Source organism: Cervus elaphus, chromosome 5, assembly GCF_910594005.1.
Source record: "Cervus elaphus chromosome 5, mCerEla1.1, whole genome shotgun sequence".
Classification (NCBI taxonomy): Eukaryota; Metazoa; Chordata; class Mammalia; order Artiodactyla; family Cervidae; genus Cervus; species Cervus elaphus.
In genome coordinates this window covers 132084400-132104666 of record NC_057819.1, presented here as the reverse complement: position 1 = coordinate 132104666, position 20267 = coordinate 132084400, and the positions used below count along the sequence as shown (strand labels likewise).

General features: G+C 43.7%; 1 protein-coding gene across 2 annotated transcripts in view; it reads left to right on the top strand.

Moving 5' to 3' along the window:
• The window catches only part of KCNJ16 (potassium inwardly rectifying channel subfamily J member 16), a 62240-nt gene that overhangs the window by 11584 nt on the left and 30389 nt on the right, over positions 1-20267 (top strand). The window contains exon 2 of one of the 2 annotated variants that reach the window (XM_043905682.1): positions 9203-9400. The exons of the other annotated variant lie outside the window; for it this stretch is intronic. The gene's annotated coding sequence lies outside the window, so the exon portion shown is untranslated. The remainder of the gene's footprint in view (positions 1-9202; positions 9401-20267) is intronic. 2 annotated transcript variants of the gene reach the window in all.

The window sequence follows — 20267 nt, the reverse complement described above, 5'->3', positions numbered from 1 at the left end:
CTTTACAAGCATTCACCCTTCTACCCTCGTGCGAAAGCTCATTTTTACAGAGAACGCAGGGGCCCAGAGAGGCCATGAAATGTCCCTAAGGTCACACAGCTATTAGTAGTAAATGGAATAGCTGACTTCGGACCAGGCAGCCTTTCTTTCTCTATAGGATGTGTTTTTAACCACTAATCCACGTGCGCTAAAGAACCTCAATTCTCCACAAATTCGTATCTGTGTGATTACTAGGAATGCTAAATAACATTAACACGTAATTTGGATTGTTCACCCAACATTCTAGAAACCTTTGCACACCACTCAGAGTGAAAGCCTGAGAAATGTGCAGGCATTGAAACAACAGAATCAAACACTGCCCTCCGAACCCTGTTCTCTGCTCTCTGTTTATCGGTTTCTTTGAAGAATTCTATTTTGCACGCCAAGCATTAAATTGTACTTTCTCTATCAAAGACATTCAAAGGATAAAAAAACGACAAATCAGAAACAGAGCAGAAAATATCTGTACCCTGTTTAACGGGCAGAACCCCAGGCGCACCATCACATGGATTTGTTATTTTCATCAAAAGTTAATAAACACAAACCGAATTTTAGCACCATAAATCAATACGGATTTCACTCCACTGAGCAAGTATAATATCCAATCTAAGGAAAGTAATATTTCATTGATGGGGAAAAATACAGTCGTTCTTTATGTTCCTAATGACAAATGGAAATCTGTAGGCTTTAATACCAAATATTGAACTAATACCAAACAGGTCATTTGTTTGAGGGGGAAAAAACGTAAATAAAAGTAGAGCCCAGTGGGCCTTGATAGATTTCTTAGTTTACAGTTTAAAGTCTCTAATTATTCAGTGTAAAATAGACCCCTTTCTTTTTGTCAGTGAACATTAACTTCAATAGTTAGAAGTTACTGCTCATGGTATGCAAATATTTCCAATGGGAGTTTTCATGTAAAAAGTAGAAGCTGCCTTAGTTTTCACTCTTGCATTAAAATTATTGCATTGGCCATAAAGTTTGTTTGGGATTTTCCCACAGTATATTACAGAAATATCCAAATGAAATTTTCGGCCAATGCAATAATTAAGAATAACAGTGATATGAAGTCACCTGTGTTAACTACTCACTGCAAAGCAAGTCCTGTATTTCATTGGTTCTTCCATTTATTACAGGTGAGCTCAAATTTATATTTTGAGAAAGAGCAGCTGATAGAGACAAGGATCAGCATAATGGACTTGTGTTTTTAACAGTAAAATATTTCAGTATTCTCTGAATGAAAAAAAAAATATTTTAAAGAAAGCTGTTAGCATTACATTTTTACTATTCAAAAATAATTACAGGAAAATGTGCTGTGCTACTGGAAAGTAGCTTGCCCTGTGCTAAGTCGATTCAGTCGTGTCGGACTCTTTGTGACCCCATGGACTGCAACCCGCCAGGCTCCTCTGTCCACGGGGCTCCCCAGGCAAGAATCCTGGGGTGGGTTGCCACGCCCTTCTCTAGGGGATCTTCCCGACCTGGGTCTCTTATGTATCTGGCATTGGCAGGCAGGTTCTTCACCACTAGCACCTCCAATAATTAATCATTTTCTGGGATTCATCATAAGAATGTCTCTTGAAGAAATAGGATGTTCACGTTTTAAGTTGAAAAAAAAAAAAAAAAAACCCACTATTGGACACAGTTGGCAGCTGCCCAACCCTCAAGACGTTAGCGCACTCATCTTAAAGATCCTGAGTTCCTAAAAGTTCCAATAAACCTCTTTCTTGTGCATGGCATTTCCTTTTACGTAGTCGCAGCTTTTAAACTAAAGACCAGATCCTTCACTTGCATCTTTTTGTTTTTCTTGTTTTGTTTGTTTTTACTCTTTTCCTGATTGGATTCCTAACAAAATTAACAAAAAGATCTGCGGTAGCACGCCAACGTTTAGACAATTCATTTACAACAATGATCACATTTTATCTTCAAAACAACTCTGCGAGATCAGTGAGAATAAAGTAGCAGAATTCTTTTTTTTTTTTTTGACATTATTAAAAAAATATTTAGTTTTAATTGGAGGATAATTGCTTTACAAGATTGTGTTGGCTCCTTCCATACATCAACATGAGTCAGCCAGAGGGATACACGTGTCTCCTCCGTCTTGAACCTCCGTCCCACCTCCAACACATCTAGGTGGGCAGAGAGCACCTAGTTGAGCTCCCTCTGCTAGAGAGCAAATCCCCCGGCTGTCTGTTTCACGTATGTTAGCGTACGTGCTTCCATGCGCCTCTCAGTCTGCCCAAGCTCTCCTTCCCCCACTGCGTCCTCCAGTGTCTTCTCTGTGTCTGCATCTCCACTGCTGGCCTGCAAATAGGCTCATCAGTGCCATCTTTCTGGCTTCCATATGTATGCTTTGATATAAGAAATTTGTTTTTCTCTTTTTGACTTTGTATAATACACTCACGGTTCATCCATGTCATCAGAACTGGCTCAGATGCCTTCCTTTTTATGGCTGAGTACCATTAGTAGTAGCATTCTTAAGGATAGCGGTGGAAACATTAAGGATCAGGCCAGTCAAGTGATACAAGGCAGACAAGGCAACCCACCTCCCAGGGTGTCACCTCTGTATCCATGTCTCTCTCGAGTACCACGTGTTTCCTCCTTCTCCTCCATCTCTGCAGGAGAGAAGTCTTGAGGATGACAGGTACCTTCTCAGTGGGCAGTTTGTACTGTAGAATCAGACAGACCTTGGTTTTAATCCAGATTCTGCACCTGATGCCTTTTGTGAGTTAGGCTTGAGGTTCTCAATGTGTGGACTGGCTCTAATAGAGTTCAAGTCAGGTGAAAACTTCTTGTTTGCTGTTGTTTTTTCAGTAGCTGACTCTTTGTGAACCTGTAGACTGCAGCACGCCAGGCTTCCCTGTCCTCCACCATCTCCCAGAGCTTGCTCAGACTCATGTCCATTGAGTCAGTGATGCCACCTAACCATCTCAGTCTCTGTTGTCCCCTTCTCCGCCCGCCTTCAAACTTTCCCAGCATCAGGGTCTTTTCCAATGAGTCAGCTCCTTGCATCAGGTGGCAATATTACTGGAGCTTTGGCTTCAGCCTCAGTCCTTGCAGTGAATATTAGCACTGATCTCCTTTAGGATAGACTGGTTGGATCTCCTTGCAGTCCAAGGGACTTTCAAGAGTCTTCTCCAGCATCACAGTTCAGAAGCATCAGTGAAACAGAGCTTGTAAAAGATGCAAACTCTCTGGCTCCATCTCAGCTCAGTCTGTCAGCAGCCAGGGTTCTTGGCCCCCTGAGTCAATGGAAATTGAGGCTGGACAGGAAGTTCAGGCGAGGCTTTATCGGGGTCCCTCCTGCGGCAGGAGGGGGTGAGAACAAACAACAGGTACCCTTGCACACTTGCTCCCTGAGGTGGGAGGGCGATGAGCTGGTCCCTTATTTGAGGTGATGGGTAGGCGTGTGTCCAGGGGTCAAGTTAGAGGGGGGTTTAGGTGTTTTGCCCAGCCCAGTAAGTGGTGCTGTGTGCAGGAGACACTCAAGGTTTTGCGCCTGGGTCTTCAGAGGGGTCAGCTGGGGCTTTTGGTCTCTTTGTATCCCTGCAGTCCAGACTCTGCCCTCACTGCCCACGTGCACTGTTGGTTTTAGTCCCGTACAGTTTCTTATATTTTGTTGCTGGAGGAGACATGCACCCGGGAGCGAGCACTGCAGCTCAAGGTCCCAGCCCGTCCCCATCGGCTCTGGGGAGGGAGCCCAGTGCACCTAACAAAGCCTCCAGGTGATTCACACCCACAGTCAAGTTTGGAAGTCAGCAGAATATCTGGGCCAGGGCACCTCACCGCCGTCAGACTTGCATTTCTCTTTAAACTGTCAGTGATGGCTGAGCCACCCCGCTCTTCAGGGTTTGTGTGTGTCCATGTGTCAGTCACGCAGTCGTGTCCGCCTCCTTGGGATCTCATGGACTGTAGCCCACCAGGCTCCTCTGTCTGTGGGATTCTCCAGGTGAGAATACTAGAGAGGGTTGCCAATTTCTCTTCCAGGGGATCTTCCTGACCCAGGGGTGGAACCCAGGTCTCCCGCATTGCAGGCAGATTCTTTACTGTCTGAGCCACCACAGAGGCCCTTATGAGACTGGGGGAATGAACACGAAGCCAACACACAGCAGACAGGCGCTGTAGAAATGCTGACCTTCCCAGGGGACTGGGTTTCATTAAAAAGGTTCACTCTATGAATGACTCATCTAATGACTTTGGTCCTCTGTGAGAGCAGCCTCTGTTGGATGTCGCATTATTTCTAAGCCTGGAAGACAGGACCACTTCTAATTTATCAATAAACTGGATGGTCCTTCGTGGCTGTATTTGAAGTGATTAGTGGCTGCCATGAAATGAAATCAAATGAAGTCAAGTGCTTTTTTTCCCTACTTGGGACTTTAGTAAAAGCTCAGGGGGGAGGCATGATCTCTGTCTTTGTCACCAGCGTTTTATCGGTTGTTTGTTCATGGGATTCTGGCAGTCTGTCATCATACCTTTGCCCAATGGCCAATTTTAGTTCCATGTTCTTGAATTACTTAAAATGTATAGATCTTAATATGGTTCAGTAAGTGAAAAATCTTCAGTTTTTTAAATAAGTATTTGCTGAATACGTATATATATATATTTGCTGAATCCCTGGTAGCTCAGATGGTAAAGAATCTGCCTGCAACACAGGAGACCCAGATTTGATCCAGACAATCTTCTAGAGGAGGAAATGGCAGCCCACTCCTGCATTCTTGCCTGGAGAATCCCCATGGACAGAGGAGCCTGTTGGGCTACAGTCCATAGGGTTGCAAAGAATCAGACATGTCTGAGTGAATAAGCACATATGTTTGCTGAATCACATATGCATACATATGTACATATACATATCTATTAATATTTGCTGAATCATATAGAAATCATTATGAATCATGTATATGCATAAACACACATATATACATGTTTGCTGAATCACTATGCTACACCATTTTTAAAAACATTTATTTATTTGGCTGCACCAGGCCTTAGTTGCAGCAGGCAGGATTTTTAGCTGCAGCATGTGACCTCTTAGTTGCTGCCTATGGGATCTAGCTTGCTGACCAGGGATCAAACCCAGGCCCCCTGCACCGGGAGTGTGGAGTCTTAACCGCTGAACTACCAGAGAAATCCTCAAAGTCTTCAGTTTAAAATAAACTACAAATTCAATTTGAAAACTCCATGATGAAAAATGATAGCCTTGTGTCTACCAAAATGTATGAAAGTTGCTCTTCTGTAGTCCTCTGTCCTCTTCATGGACCCGCAATAGTGGAGCACACTTGTTAAAGACCTCAGAAGTGTTCTGTACCAGGAATTGAGTGTTTAAGCCATATCATTTGGCCACCTAAATTTTCGTGTCTAGATGGAACTAAGAACCTTGCATAAATTTTAGCCGCCAGCAATAAGACCTTATGCCTGCTTTCACTGAACGCTCCGGACACCCAGATTCCTGAAGCTGGAAGAGAAACGACCACTGAAAGCCATGGTTTTTGTTTGTCTGTTTGTTTTTGTCTGTTTGCTCCCATAGTTCCTGAAGTTGGGATTTTTGACTGGGAGGAGACTGTGAGGGGAAAAAAGCCACTTTATGTTACTAAGGTGTTGCGGTAGTTTGTAATCAGAGGGGACGCTGATACATAAACTAACTTCACTAGGAAGAAGGGAAAATATTGAGCTGTAACTGGACTTGCCACCAAGTGTAACATTTTGTCAGAAGGTTACCCACATCTCTGTTTACCAAACCTATATGTAGATAAGACATTAAAAGCTAGTTACTTCAATATTTACAGAGAACACACAGCTCTGACTAACTCTGACTATAACTAATAGTTGTATCACACTCAAGATAAAGGCAGAATGTGATATTCTTAGCACTGTCTAATCTTGGCAGTAACTGTCTCCACCCTCCAAGGTCTAGAGCTGACATCCCGGGGAAGCGTTAAGCCAAGAGCTCTGGCGGGACTGGAAGGGTCCACTTCGGTCCGGTCTCAGCAGCCTCTTTGCACAGCAGGAAAGCTGTTCCGTCATGTGCTCAAGCGTTTATTTTTTTAGGCTCCACCTTGAATTTAATCACATACTTATCTGCCAAAGTATTTGTGCTGGTGAAGCAGGGCGACTGGATCCAGGCAGATCCTGCTGATTCTGCTTCTGTCCAAAGGGTCAGTGGTAAAAAGGCTGATGATGGTGATTTTATAATTGAATGGGGGTAATTGTTCTGGGTTTTTTGTTTTCCCCTTGAAAGAAAATGCTGCAGGCTTGAAAGCTCTACGATAAGGGAGAAAGTTTACCGCAAAACACTACATGCTTTCTCACAAACCTCCAGCTAGTGGAAAACAGATCATCTTTGTTACACTCTGGCTGGGTAAAATGGACACAGTAGTGGGTAATTGAGGCCAGTGGAAACCTTTGGAATTTATTTTCCCAGGTACTTTTCTTTTCTGGGCTGAATTATGGACCTCATTTAGATACACACAGTCGTTCACACTGAGTTTAATTCATTGGGTTCATTTAGCCTATTCGTCTGTTGAAGATACATAAAAAAGTCCATAGTTCTCACTGTGAATGATCAAATTCTTTAGTCTCTCTTCAATGATCTGCAGTTTACCTACCTAAGTGACCAGGAATGTATAAGGTACCATGCAATTTTGCTAAATTTGTCAAACAGAGAATCTGAAAAATGGACATGTCCTCCATTTCGTTTGCCTCGATGGCCAGAAATGTAACCGAAACCTTGTTCAGAAATACTGCTTAGCAGGTTTATGGCCACTGAAAAAAGACTTAGTCTTTAGCCAGGCAGGTGGAAGTTTTGCCATTTGGGATCCAAACTCATGTCTTGGGCCTCGCTGCCACCATTTCGCTTTTTCACTTGACAAAAACGCGGTGTTATTTCTTCTCGTCTGGAGTCTGTATGTCCCCTCCCTCTTATGTAAACAGCTGTCTCAGAGTTAGAACGAAGTCCACTTTCCCCTGGTGGCTCAGTGGTACAGAATCCGTCTGCCAAGGCCGGATACATGGACCCCATCCCTGAGTCAGGAAGATCCCCTGGAGGAGGAAATGACAACCCTCTCCAGTGTTCTTGCCTGGGAAATCCCATGGACGGAGGAGCCTGGTTCGCGGTCGCAAAAGAGTCGGACACAATTGAAGTCACTTACCTCCCCCATGTACAGGACGCCCTTCCAACCGAAATGAACCAACAAGGAGCTCCTGCAGAATTCATGCTGCTTTCCATCCTCTCTTCTGCTTACCCACCATCCTCTGTGATCAAGTCCCACTCAGTTGACTGTGGAAACGTAGCTGAAATAAAATTACAACTTAAGTGATTATTTCCTGTTTGTTACATCTTGTCTTCGGAACTGCTTACTAACTTCCTATGGACTGGCATCATGTCTTATAAATCATAAATTTGCAAGTAGCCTACTTGTTATCAACCTTTTGAACTCTTTAATCAGTAGGAATTAACAGGAGGAATTCCAGGGAGGCTTTACAGGGGGGTGACGCTGCAGCAGGATCGGGTGGGTAAGGTGACCTTGCTCCATCTCTGCGGGGGAGCAAGCTGGCCCCTTAATGGGGGCGGGTCAGGGGGAAGGGTGGCTTAGCCCATCTCCTTCCTGGGGCTGTGTGTAGGGATCGTGTGTAGTACCCTGCTTTTCCTTCCAACACCTCAGAAGTGCCAGCTGTTTTCTATTCAGTCTTTTTGTAACTTGTTCATAATTTGCCCCAACTCTCCCTGCACTGGATCATTTGTAACCCTTTATAGTTTGTATCTGTTGCTCCAGGAGATGTGTGTTCCTGCCCAGGCACTGCAGCAAAGGGTTCCAGGTGCCGGGTCTCAACCTGTCTCATCGTGACCACCTAGAACCCAGTAAAAGGGGTGAGGGGTGGGGCTGAGGAATGGCATTTACTTCTTTGGGGCAAAGAATAAAAAGTTAGGCTTATTGGGTTTCCCTGGAGGCTCAGATGATAAAGAATTCGTCTGTCATAATGGAGACCTGGGTTCGATCCCTGGGTTGGGAGGATCCCCTGGAGGAGGAAATGGCAACCCACTCTGGTATTCTTGCCTGGAAAATCCCCGTGGACCGAGGAGCCTGGCGGGCTATACAGTCCATGGGGTCGAGAAGAGTCAGACATGACTGAAAGACTTAACACTAACTAACTAGGAATTATATATAATAGGATTTCAGTTCAGTGGCTCAATCTCCTCCTGCCTTCAATCCTTCCCAGCATCAGGGTCTTTTCAAATGAGTCAGCTCTTCGCATCAGGTGGCCAACGAATTGGAGTTTCAGCTTCAACATCAGTCCTTCCAATGAATATTTAGGATTTACTCCTTGATATAAAGGGCTTCCCTGGTGGCTCAGAACCACCCTGACCCCCTCCTCCATGAAGAGTGACTTTTCCCTTATTTTACCCTCTCCGGTAATACATTTATTTTGAGACTTTCTGGTGCATCTATTACAAGATCAGGTATTATGATGATCTGGGCAGGGCGGGGAGGTTAACTTAGACCAAGTGGGAGGGGTGGTTACTTATCCTGTTTAAGCAGAACCTCATTTATGGACCAGAAAATGAGGTGTTTTTTAGACCAGAAGGTCTAAAATGTGGTCTGCATTACAAATGAAAACTTTGAAAACACCTATTTAAAAGCACATTTGTGTAAACCGTAGAGGGATATTCATTTTTTTTTAATTTAGTTTTTATTGTGTTATGAGTCTCAGTTTCCATATGGGAACAAAATAACTTAAAGCACATCTTCCAAATACGTTCTTGCTCCCTTTAGCTTGTATATTCAGATTTATGTGATAAAACTATATAAGCAGATTTACCCCCAGGAAGGTACCATGTAAAACTGAAGAGCAACTTTTAAAGATTTCTGTCACTTCTTGATAATGTGATATGTTACAACCTAAGAGTAAGTTTAATGTCCAGAATGGCATATCTGGAGAAAAACAAAAAATTTTGATATATGTCAAGCAGCTGGTTTGAAATAATTGAATTTACTAGCCTAACAGTATGCAAAGATTGAAAGGTAGTAGCAGATTCCTCAGAGAGGAAGAGACAGATGGAGAAAGTCCTAAAGGACGTAGGATACGCTTTCAAATCCAAGTGTGGCTGTTGATTAGCTTCCAGAGACTCCGTTAGCTGGGCAGCTTAACACAACAGAAATGTATTCTCTCACAGCTCCGAAGGCCGGAAGTCTAAAATCAAGGCCACCCTCCTTCCAAAGCCCTGCAGGAAGCTCCTCCCTTCCCGCGTCCAGCTTCTGGTAGCCCCGGGCGTTCCTGGACTTGTGGCCGCATCTCTGTCTCCATCTTCACGGCTTCCCAGGATTCTTCGCTCTGCGTGTGGTCCTTCTTTGAAGGACAGCTTTCACACCAGGTGAGGGCCGACTCTAATGACCTCATCTTCACTCGATTACGTCTGTGAAGACTCTGGTTCCAAATCAGGTGCTATTATTGACAGGTACCAGAGGCTAGAACTTCAGAATATCTTTTTGGGAGGTCACACTTCAGTCCATAAAAGATGATGACAGAAAGAAATGAGAGGCTCCAGACTTTCCTCAGAAAAGAGTTGCTGTCTAGTTGCTCAGTCGTGTCTGGCTCTTTGTGATCTCCTGGACTGTAGCCCGCCAGGCTCCTCTGTCCATTGGATTCTCCAGGCAAGAATACTGGAGTGGGTTGCCATTTCCTCCTCCGGGGGCTATTCCTGACCCAGGGATGGAACCTGTGTCTCCTGCATCGGCAGGAGGGTTCTTTACCACTGAGCCACCAGGGAAGCCCCAGAAATGAGAAGAGAAACACAATAAAATGAAGAGTGGTTTTACTTTCTTTTTCTAGATTCTTCCTACTGTTATACATTTAGCTGATGTTGGCCAGTATGGAATGGTAAGCTGGTATGAGGTGGAAGCATTTGTTTTTCTGCTGTGAAGTGTTCTGACTCTCATCACTCTGAAGGTTTGCCGTGACTATTGACATTAGATTAATCATCAGTAAGTAGGTAACATTAATACTGTTCATAAACAACGTGGAAAAATACATTTCACAAAGAGGAAAGAAAAGGGAACATAAAAGGAACATTTAACTGTGGGTTAAGGAAAGGTGGAAGGTATGAAGTGTTCTCCGAAGTAGTTATCCCGTAAACATGAAGAAAATTGGGATTCGGGTCTTGACGCAGTAACTCATGACTCAGATTTTCTTCCATAACTTTTCTCGTGGTCCCGACAGCTGCCCTCTGTTCTGAAGCTCCCTCTGTATTTTCCAGACTTCCTAGCCTAAAAAAAAAAAAAGTAACATTTGCATTTACTTAAGACTTGTTGGGGTGGGATCAAAATGAATATAGAAGTAAACTTCACAGAGTGTCTGCCGGGAAAAACGGGCTCAAATATTTTGGCCAACCCTGTTGTTTGGTCCTTCTTTTTCAGGGCAACAATAGCAGCTCTAAGTATTGTATGGAAGCTACAGTTTCATGAAACACATATGTGTAAAGTGGTTTTCCCACATTTCATTTATCACCAGGTTGTACTGATTGTTTTGAGAGGTTGAGTATACAAACGAAGGCCAATATCATATACAACAAAACACCTCTAGACCACTGAGTTCTGTAGGAAACAGTCCTGAAAAACACATTTTTGTAGCAATGGATCCGCAGTGGTCAAGAATTGGTCATTGACTTCCAACATCCCCAATTTTTTCTGGTACTTCTAACTTAGAACCAACCAGAGGAAGCAAAATGTGCCTGCTCATCACAGAAGACATCTCATATTAGTTAGCCTGATTTCAGCTTCTCAAGCACACAGTCCTGGATCAGACCGTACCTGAAACTGTTTTTTGTTTGTTTGTTTTAAGCTGTAATTCTTTCCCATTCTTCTGCCTCCATTTGAGTCTCTGCCAAACTTTAGTGATGGTCACAGACTAGCTTGCTAAAGCAAACTGTGAATGACAGCCCCTGCTTGTTCTCATCTCATCTTTATTTCTACAATATTTATTATTATTTCTATATGTTGTTGTTGTTTGGCTGCTAAGTCATGTCCAACTCTTTGCGACCCTATGGACTATAGCCCACCAGGCTCCTCTGTCCGTGGGATTCTCCAGGCAAGAGTCCTGGAGTGGGCTGCCATGTCCTTCTCCAGGAGAATCTTCCCCACCCAGAGACTGAACCTGCATCTCCTGCATTGGCAGGTAGATTACTTTACCACTGTGTCAACTGGGAAGCCAAACCTTTAAAGGACAGGATGAGCCCTGCCCAAGATTAGATAATCGCTTAGGGCCACTGGACATTCCGTGGAGTGCCAGTAATTTTAAAAGCCGGACGGACTGTTGGAACTGGTTCAAACTTGAGTCAAGACTCCTCTGACCTGGTTCAGATGGATGATAATTCGGCATTTCTCATAGTTCTCTTTCCAGGTCATTGCAGTAAAGCTGTCGCTCCATGTGCTTCCTGCACACAGTCTGACTGGGGGTCATTTTCATTGTGAAATGACTTCACTTGTGATGACTTTAATTTTAATTTAAATTTAATATATAATTTAAGTTTAATATTTAAATATTTAAGTTTAATATTTCTCTGAGGTGGTCTCTTTTGCCTTTATTAACTGAGAAGTGCATGATCTTTGAATTTTTAGAAGGCTTCAGTTCTAATCCTTCTGTTAACTTTTATTCATAGTAAGAATCGTCTGTTCTTTGGGAAAGTCGATCGGTATGGTTAAGTCTTGTTTAAAAATTGTTAGTGATGTTAGTACCTGTCTTACGGGTTGCTTAAGCAGGGAACCAATCTCTGTAAAGCTTCGACCAAAGTCTTAGCACTCATCTGCATGTAGCACACATACAGAGGGCTTTCCAGGCGGTGTGGTGGTAAAGAGTCCAGCTGCCAGTGCAGGAGCCACGAGAAATGTGGGTTGGATCCCTGGGCCAGGAAGAACTCCTGGAGCAGGAAGTGGCAGCCCACTCCAGGATTCTTGCCTGGAGAATCCCAGGAACAGAGGAGCCTGGCGGGCCACAGTCCACGGGGTCACAAAGAGTCAGACGCGACTCAAGTGGCTGAACACAACACAGCCCACATAAACGCAACACATAAAAGTCCCTCAGTCGTGTCCGACTCTTTTCAACCCCATGGGCTACTGTTCAGTCTGGGGAATTTTCCAGGCTGGAAGCCTGGGGTGGGTTGCCATTCCCTTCTCCAGGGGATCTTCCCGACCCAGGAATCGAACCTGGGTCTCCTGCACTGCAGGCGGATTCTTTACCAGTTGAGCTATCAGGGAAGACCCTATTAATCAAAACAGTGGCTCATATTTCCAAAGGAACAATCCTTTTTTAATCTGATGTGACAGCACAGAACATCTGGAGCAAAGATTTATAAATTGCTGGTAACTGGCTAGTTTTCCAGATTGTGTTAGCCATCAGGCAAGCATGGATACCTAACAATTAAGCATTATGTCATATGGAAAAGAAAGGCAATTGTCTTCGTAAATCAGTTGCTGTCTACTTGCTCTACTGAGTAGATGTCAGTAATTTGGGGGGATGATTTGGGGTTAGGGAGGCAGGGCTCTGTTTAACCTCAAGGCTTTCAATGACCTGTGCAGATTGAGCAGTTAATAGCTAGCAACTTGGTTAAGGCTTCGTGGATGTAAACTTGCCGTTTTTATTTGTGAGTAATTTTTGTTGGACTGTAGTTGATTTACAGTGCTGCGTCAGTTTCTGCTGCCCAGCAGAATGAATCAGCCTTACATGTACGTATAACCCCACCCTTTCGGACTTCCTTCCTAATCTGGTCACTTCGGTGCCTTAAGTAGAGTTCCTGGTGCTACATGGGATGTTCTCATCCGTCATGGATTTTATGTGGTTGTTTTTGTTTTCAGGCACTAAGGCGCGTCTGACTCTCTGTGGCCCCACGGGCTGCAGCGTGCCAGGTCTCCTTGTCCTTCACTATCTCCCGGGGTTTGCTCAAATTCACGCCCACTGAGTCAGTGATGCTATCTAACCAGCTCGTCCTCTGCTGCCCCCTTCTTCTCCTGCCTTCACTCTTTCCCAGCATCAGAGTCCTTTCCCAAGGAGTCAGCTCTTCACATTGGCTGGCCAAAGTATTGAAGTTTCAGCAGTAGTCCTTCCAATGAATAGTCAGGGTTGATTTCCTTTAGGATGGACTGGTTTGATCTCCTTGCTGTGCAAACGACTCTCAAGACTCTTCTCCAGCACAGTGTAAAAGCATCACTTCTGCACTCAGCCTTCTTTATTGTCCAACTCTCATAATCTGTCCATGATGACTGGAAAAACCATAGATTTGATCAATAGTGTATATATGTCAATCCCAATCTCCCAATTCCCCTCTTTTCCTCTCAGTATCCATATATTTGTTTTCTATGTCTGTATCTCCATTTCTGTTTTGCTAACTTGCCTTTTTGGAGTATAGGCAAATCTACATTCAAAAGGCGTAACTCCAGAGGTGTGGTGAGGTACACAACCCAGCCGGCTGTAGAAGGTAGCGTGTTCTTTCTTTTCTTTTGCGTCCTATGACAGTCAGAGAAAGCATCTGACATGGGGAAACGCTCCTTTTGCAGACATGACGTGTGTGCAAGTTTAATTTCTGAATCAAACAAAGGAAAAATTCCTGGGCATTTTACATGCATTTTTCTTAATATGATCACAGAATTGGAGTTAGCCATTTAATCCTGAACGAGACATGACCTCACTGGGGTTTGTTCCCCGACTAAATTTCAGAGTTCCACACCAGGACGCGTCAAATTGCCTGTATGCTCCCATTCCCCTCACTGATGTCAGGGGCTTGTTTGGGGGTGGGGGGTCTGCTGCCTAACAGATGTTTTCGGAACAAGCATTTGTGGGAAGTTCACTGTTTTTGTCATAAAGTCCATTTAGTGGTCAATCTGGAAACCCAGGCTGGAATGAGTTACCTTGTTAAAATTCTTCAATCCCAAAGCACTGGTTTTTCTTGGTGAATGTCGCTGAAAACTAGAGGCGCAGGTCATTACAGGGGAGAGGGGGTCCCAAGCAGGAGCATGTGTGGCAGGGTTTCTAAACGCCCATTTGCAACCAGATTGTTTATTTGCTTTTTTAGTGGACATCCCTGTATTTGTTGTATCAGTCAGGATGGTTACAAATTGCTTTTCTTTTATCAATGCAATTTTCCAATTCAGTTTTCCCACAATAAAAGAAAGACAGTGAATTAGATATACTGATGCAACTTTGCAGGTGGATTCTTTACCTTCTGAACCACTAGGGAAGCAACTTTTTCTAAACATGACGTGTTTTTACAGCACATTCTGTAGCTTCCTAAAAGGCTACCAGGTGAAAACATATCAGATTCCTGACAAAACATTCCCAAGGATGAGCCCTCAACACAGAGCTGCAAAAACGTAGTTTCTAACTTCCCTACACTAACGGTTTCAAATATTTTCCATCCTCTTTAAATCTCAGATCCTGTCTTCTGTACCCACTGTCCATCCCCTTATGGAGCCAGGAAATAAAGTCACCAGCTTCTTGCCATCCACCCTGCAGACCTGATTGCAACCATACCCACCTTTCCTTTGAGATCTTCCTTGACTCTCTCCCAACCCCTCGCTTCTCTGAGCAATTCCTCTTTCTTTTCCCTCTCCCTCCCCGAAAAACTTCTGATTCTTGGGGATTCAGATCCCCAAGTCGCTCTCGAGTCTGTTGCCTTTGCTTCTTCCCCTTGTTGTGGTTTTGTTCAATTGCTAAGTTATATCTGACTCTTTGTGACCCCATGGACTGCATCACACCAGGCTTGCCTGTCCTCCTCTATCTCCCAGAGTTTGCTCAAACTCATATCCATTGAGTCAGTGATGCCATCCAACCATCTCATCCTCTGTCGTCCCCTTCTCCTTCTGCCCTCAATCTTTCCCAGCATCAGGGTCTTTTCCAATGAGTTGGCTCTTCACATCAGGTGGCCAAAGTACTGGAGCTTCAGCTTTAGCATCAGCCCTTCCAATAAATATTCATTGTTGATTTCCTTTAGGATCGACTGGTTGGATCTCCTTGCAGTCCAAGGGACTCTCAAGAGTCTTCTCCAGCACCACGATTTGAAAGATGAATTCTTTGGTGCTCAGTCTTCTTTGTGGTCCAAATCTCACATCCATATGTGACTACTGGAAAACCCACAGCTTTGACTATGCAGATCTTTATCTGCAAACTGGCGTCTCTGCTTTTTAATATACTACCTAGGTTTGTCATAGCTTTTTTTTCCAAGAAACAAGTGTCTTTTAATTTCATGGCTGCAGTCACTGTCCACAGTGATTTTGGAGCCCAAGAAAATAGTATCTTCCTCACTTTCCTCCCTATCTGCTGTCTGGCCAATCCATTCTCACCACTGCTGCCAGAACCCACGCTCTTAAATTCTAATCAGATTGTCTTACTCCCCTGATCAAAGCCCTAGAGTCCTGCCTGAGAATAATTGAAATTCTTGGACCTGACTTGCCAGATGCAGTTCACCACTCCAGCTCTGTCTCATACTTCCCCCATCCTAGAGCTGGCCATCGAGCCAAATAAACACTTTGACTTTTCCTGCCAACTCCTATTCTGTGTTAAGAGACTGTTTCCACCAGTTGCCTTCAGGATGAACAGAAGAAGGGTGTAAATTACCCCCTTGTGAAGGACTGACTCACAAGTAACTCCTGCAGTGTGGGTTCCATAAAGAACGGTCCCAAGCACAGCTTTAAAGAAGGTAGATGTCTGCCCAAGAGGGAGGAAGGATCCACATGAAAAGAAGTCTATTCATCTGCAGAATTTTAAGTTAAATATTTATAGAGTTTTCTTAATTCTTGATAAGGACTTCATAAAGGCTTACTGAATTATAGGGAAACAGTTAAAACTTTTTTTTTTTTTTTTGGTGGAAAGGAAAATTTGCTTGCTTTTCTTTTGAAAATAACTTTTTTTGTTTTATATTGGAGCATAGCTGATTAACAATGATGTAATAGTTTCAGGTGAACAACGAAGGGACTCAGCCATACAGATACATTTTTCCATTCTCCCCAAACTCCTCTCCTGTCCAGGCTGCCACAGAACATTGAGCAGAGTTCCCTGTGCTGGGCAGCAGGTCCTTGCTGGTCATCCACTTTAAATAGAGCAGCGAGTCCATGTCCATCCCCATTCCCTAACTATCCCTTCCTCCTGCCCTTATCCTCTGCCCCCTGAGATCATACGTTTTTTCTCTAAGTCTCTGATTCTCCTTTATAAATAAGTCTATCTGTATCATTTACTTTTAGATTCCCCATCTAAGGGATATCATATGGTATTTCTCCTTCTCTGACTTACTTCAGATAAAAAACAGTTAAAACTTTAAATCACTTTTTGTACTCTCCCTCTTAACAAGCCAGCCATTTAAAATTCAGTTTTTCATCCCATTTAAGAAAATGACAACTTTGATTAAGACTTAGTGGTATCTAATAATTGTTTAGTGATACATATATAATTTAATATATATCAGCTTTGCCCAATTCTATTTCCGATACAGACACTGACTAACTTTTTTTTTTTTTTTTCTGACCCAAATATTAGAAGTTCAAGGTTTTCTTCTGGGACTTTGTCTTTCTCTGCCTCCCTATCCTCATTCCCAGTAGCTGTGAAGTTGAATTTTGATGAAATTGGATCTTCGAAGTGGAATTTTTAGTGGAATCTGAGCAGACTCTGGACTTGCCAAATAACATCTCAGTAACTGTGATTTAAGATACATCATATTTTAAAAGAGAAGCTTAGAGACGAGCAATTAGGACCTTGAGGAAATCCTAAGACAAAGCTTATGACCCAGGGCTCTGATGGAGCCAGCCCTTGTCAGTGCCCAGGAGCCGGTGTGCACTGCCTTAGCGCCCCTGCTCTGATACATCCCATCCCTCCCCCCTTGATCTGATACATCCCATCACTCCCCCTGGCTCCGATACATCTCCCCCCTCCCTCCTCTCTGATATATCTCACCCCTCCCCCCACTCTGATACATCCCATCAGCAACTGGGCATTAGCCAGGGTCGCAGTCTACACCACAGAGCTAGGCAAACTCTGTACAAAACGGAAATAGAGTTACCGATTTAGAAACATGTAGAAAGCTCCATGGGGTCAAAAAGAGTCGGACACGACTGATTGACTGAACTGAACTGAACTGAAGAAGCTCCTTGGGAAAAAAGATATGACAAACCTAGACAGCACGTTAGAAAGCAGAGATGTCACTTTGCTAACAAAGGTCCATCAAATCAAAGCTATGGTTTTTCCAGTAGTCAATGTATCTACGTGAGAGTTAGACTATAAAGAAAGCTGAGCACTGAAGAATTGATGCTTTTGAACTGTGGTGTTGGAGAAGACTCTTGAGAGTCCATTGGACTGCAAGGAGATCCAACCAGTCCATCCTAAAGGAAATCAGTCTTGAATACTCATTGGAAAGACTGATGCTGAAGCTGAAACTCCAACACTTTGACCACCTGATGCAAAGAACTGACTCATTTGAAAAGACCCTGATGCTGGGAAAGATTGAGGGCGGGAGGAGAAGGGGATGACAGAGGATGAGATGGTTGCATGGCATCACCATCTCAATGGACATGAGTTTAAGCAAACTCTGGGAGATAGTGAAGGACAGGGAAGCCTACCATACTGGAGTCCATGGGGTCGCAAGGAGTTGAACACGACTGAGTGACTGAACAGCAATGTGAAAAACAAAGGTGAAAGAGGTGGGGAAATAAATTAGGAGATTCATATTGACATAAACACAGTGCTATATGTGAAGTAGATAATGGTATAGCATATTATACAGTATATATATCTACTCATTATTCAGTATAGGTTCCCAATACAATCTATAGGGGAAAAGAATGTAAAGAAAGATACATGTATCTGACTCACTTTGCCGTGCACCTAAAATGAATCAGTTCAATTCAGTTCAGTCGCTTAGTCGTGTCCGCCTGTTTGTGACCCCATGAATTGAAGCACGCCAAGCCTCCCTGTCCATCACCAACTTCTGGAGTCTACCCAAACCCATGTCCATTGAGTCGGTGATGCCATCCAGCCATCTCATCCTCTGTTGTCCCCTTCTCCTTCTGCACCCAATCCTTCCCAGCATTAGCGTCTTTTCCAATGAGTCAACTCTTCGCATGAGGTGGTCAAAGTATTGGAGTTTCAGTTTCAGCATCAGTCCTTCCAATGAACACCCAGGACTTATCTTCTTTAGGATGGACTGGTTGGATCTCCCTGCTGTCCAAGGGACTCTCAAGAGTCTTCTCCAATGCTACAGTTCAAAAGCATCAATTCTTCGGCACTCAGCTTTCTTCACGGTCCAACTCTCACATCCATACACGACTACTGGAAAAACCTTAACCTTGACTAGACAGACCTTTGTTGGCAAAGTAATGTCTCTACTTTTAAATATGCTATCTAAGTTGGTCATAACTTTCCTTCCAAGGAGTAAGCATCTTTTAACTTTGTGGCTGTAATCACCATCTGCAGTGATTTTGGAGCCCAAGAAAATAAAGTCTGACACTGTTTCCACTGTTTCCCCATCTATTTCCCATGAAGTGATGGGACCAGAAGCCAAGACCTTACTTTTCTGAATGCTGAGCTTTAAGCCAACTTTTTCACTCTCTTCTTTCACTTTCATCAAGAGGCCTTTTAGTTCTTCTTCATTTTCTGCCATAAGGGTGGTGTCATCTGCATATCTGAGAATATTGATATTTCTCCTGGCAATCTTGATTCCAGCTTGTGTTTCTTCCAGCCCAGCGTTTCTCATGATGTACTCTGCATATAAGTTAAATAAGCAGGGTGACAATATATAGCCTTGACGTACTCCTTTTCCTATTTGGAACCAGTCTGTTGTTCCATGTCCAGTTCTAACTGTTGCTTCCTGACCTGCACACAGGTTTCTCAAGAGATAGGTTAGATGGTCTAGTATTCCCATCTCTTTAAGAATTTTCCACAGTTTATTGTGATCCACACAGTGAAAAGCTTTGGCATAGTAAACAAAGCAGAAATAGATGTTTTTCTGGAACTCTCTTGCTTTTTCGATGATCCAGCGAATGTTGGCAATTTGATCTCTGGTTCCTCTGCCTTTTCTAAAACCAGCTTGAACATCTGGAAATTCACAGTTCATGTATTGCTGAAGCCTGGCTTGGAGAATTTTGAGCATTACTATACTAGCATATGAGATGAGTGCAATTGTGTGGTAGTTCGAGCATTCTTTGGCATTGCCTTTCTTTGGGATTGGGATGAAAACTGACCTTTTCCAGTCCTGTGGCCACTGCTGACTTTTCCAAATTTGCTGGCATATTGAGTGCAGCACTTTCACAGCATCATCTTTCAGGATTTGAAATAGCTCAACTGGAATTCCATCACCTCCATTAGCCTTGTTCGTAGTGATGCTTTCTAAGGCCCACTTAAATGAATACAACATTGTAAATCAACTGTGCTACAGTAAAAAATTAAACAAAAAAAAAAAAGGAAATTGGCGAACTCTAGGATCAATCCTCCTTTTTCCCTCGGAGAACCTATCATTAAAGTTTGCCTGCAAACCACCGCTTGTGAAGAAGCTGGATATGTCAGCCATCTTGGTTGACACCTGGTGTCTTAGTGACTCATCATTTTATCATTGGTCCCAACCCTCTTCAGTCTCAAACCTGACAAGTTAAATCATCAGTCTGCATATCAGGATCCTAGGAGGCTTTGGAGGGTTCCTGAAGGAAGTGAAATCTGACTTGGAAGGTAAGAAGTAAGCGTGAGATTTTTCTCATTTTTGTCAAAAGAACTGGCTATCGGGAGTAGAATGGGACAGGAACGTCCTATGAGAGCCATGGGAGACACATGTTTATCTGAGTTTAAGGGAGGACGTCCTCATTGAGGGAGCTGAGTCATCACAGAACAGGAAGAGAACATGAGTGGGGCACTGCAGTCCTTGCCAGTGACAATGTCCCCGCGGAAACCGAGGGCCACCTCGAGGGGCGGTGGTAAGGTGGGCTCACAGGCTTCTGAGGGTTTAAGATGACCTCTCCCAGGGTAGCTCAGAGGTGATGAATCTGCCTGTCAGCGTAGGCGACGTGAGTTCAATCCCTAGGTAGGGAAGACCCCCTGGAGAAGGAAACAGCAACCCACTCCAGTCTCCTTGCCTGGAAAACCCCATGGACAGAGGAGCCTGGTGGGCTGCACAGTCCACGCGTTTGCAAAAGAGTCGGACACGACAGAGAAACTAAACAAAAACAGCAACAACTCTCCCGACAGCACCTGGCTTAGCCACTGTGGCAGTTCCTACA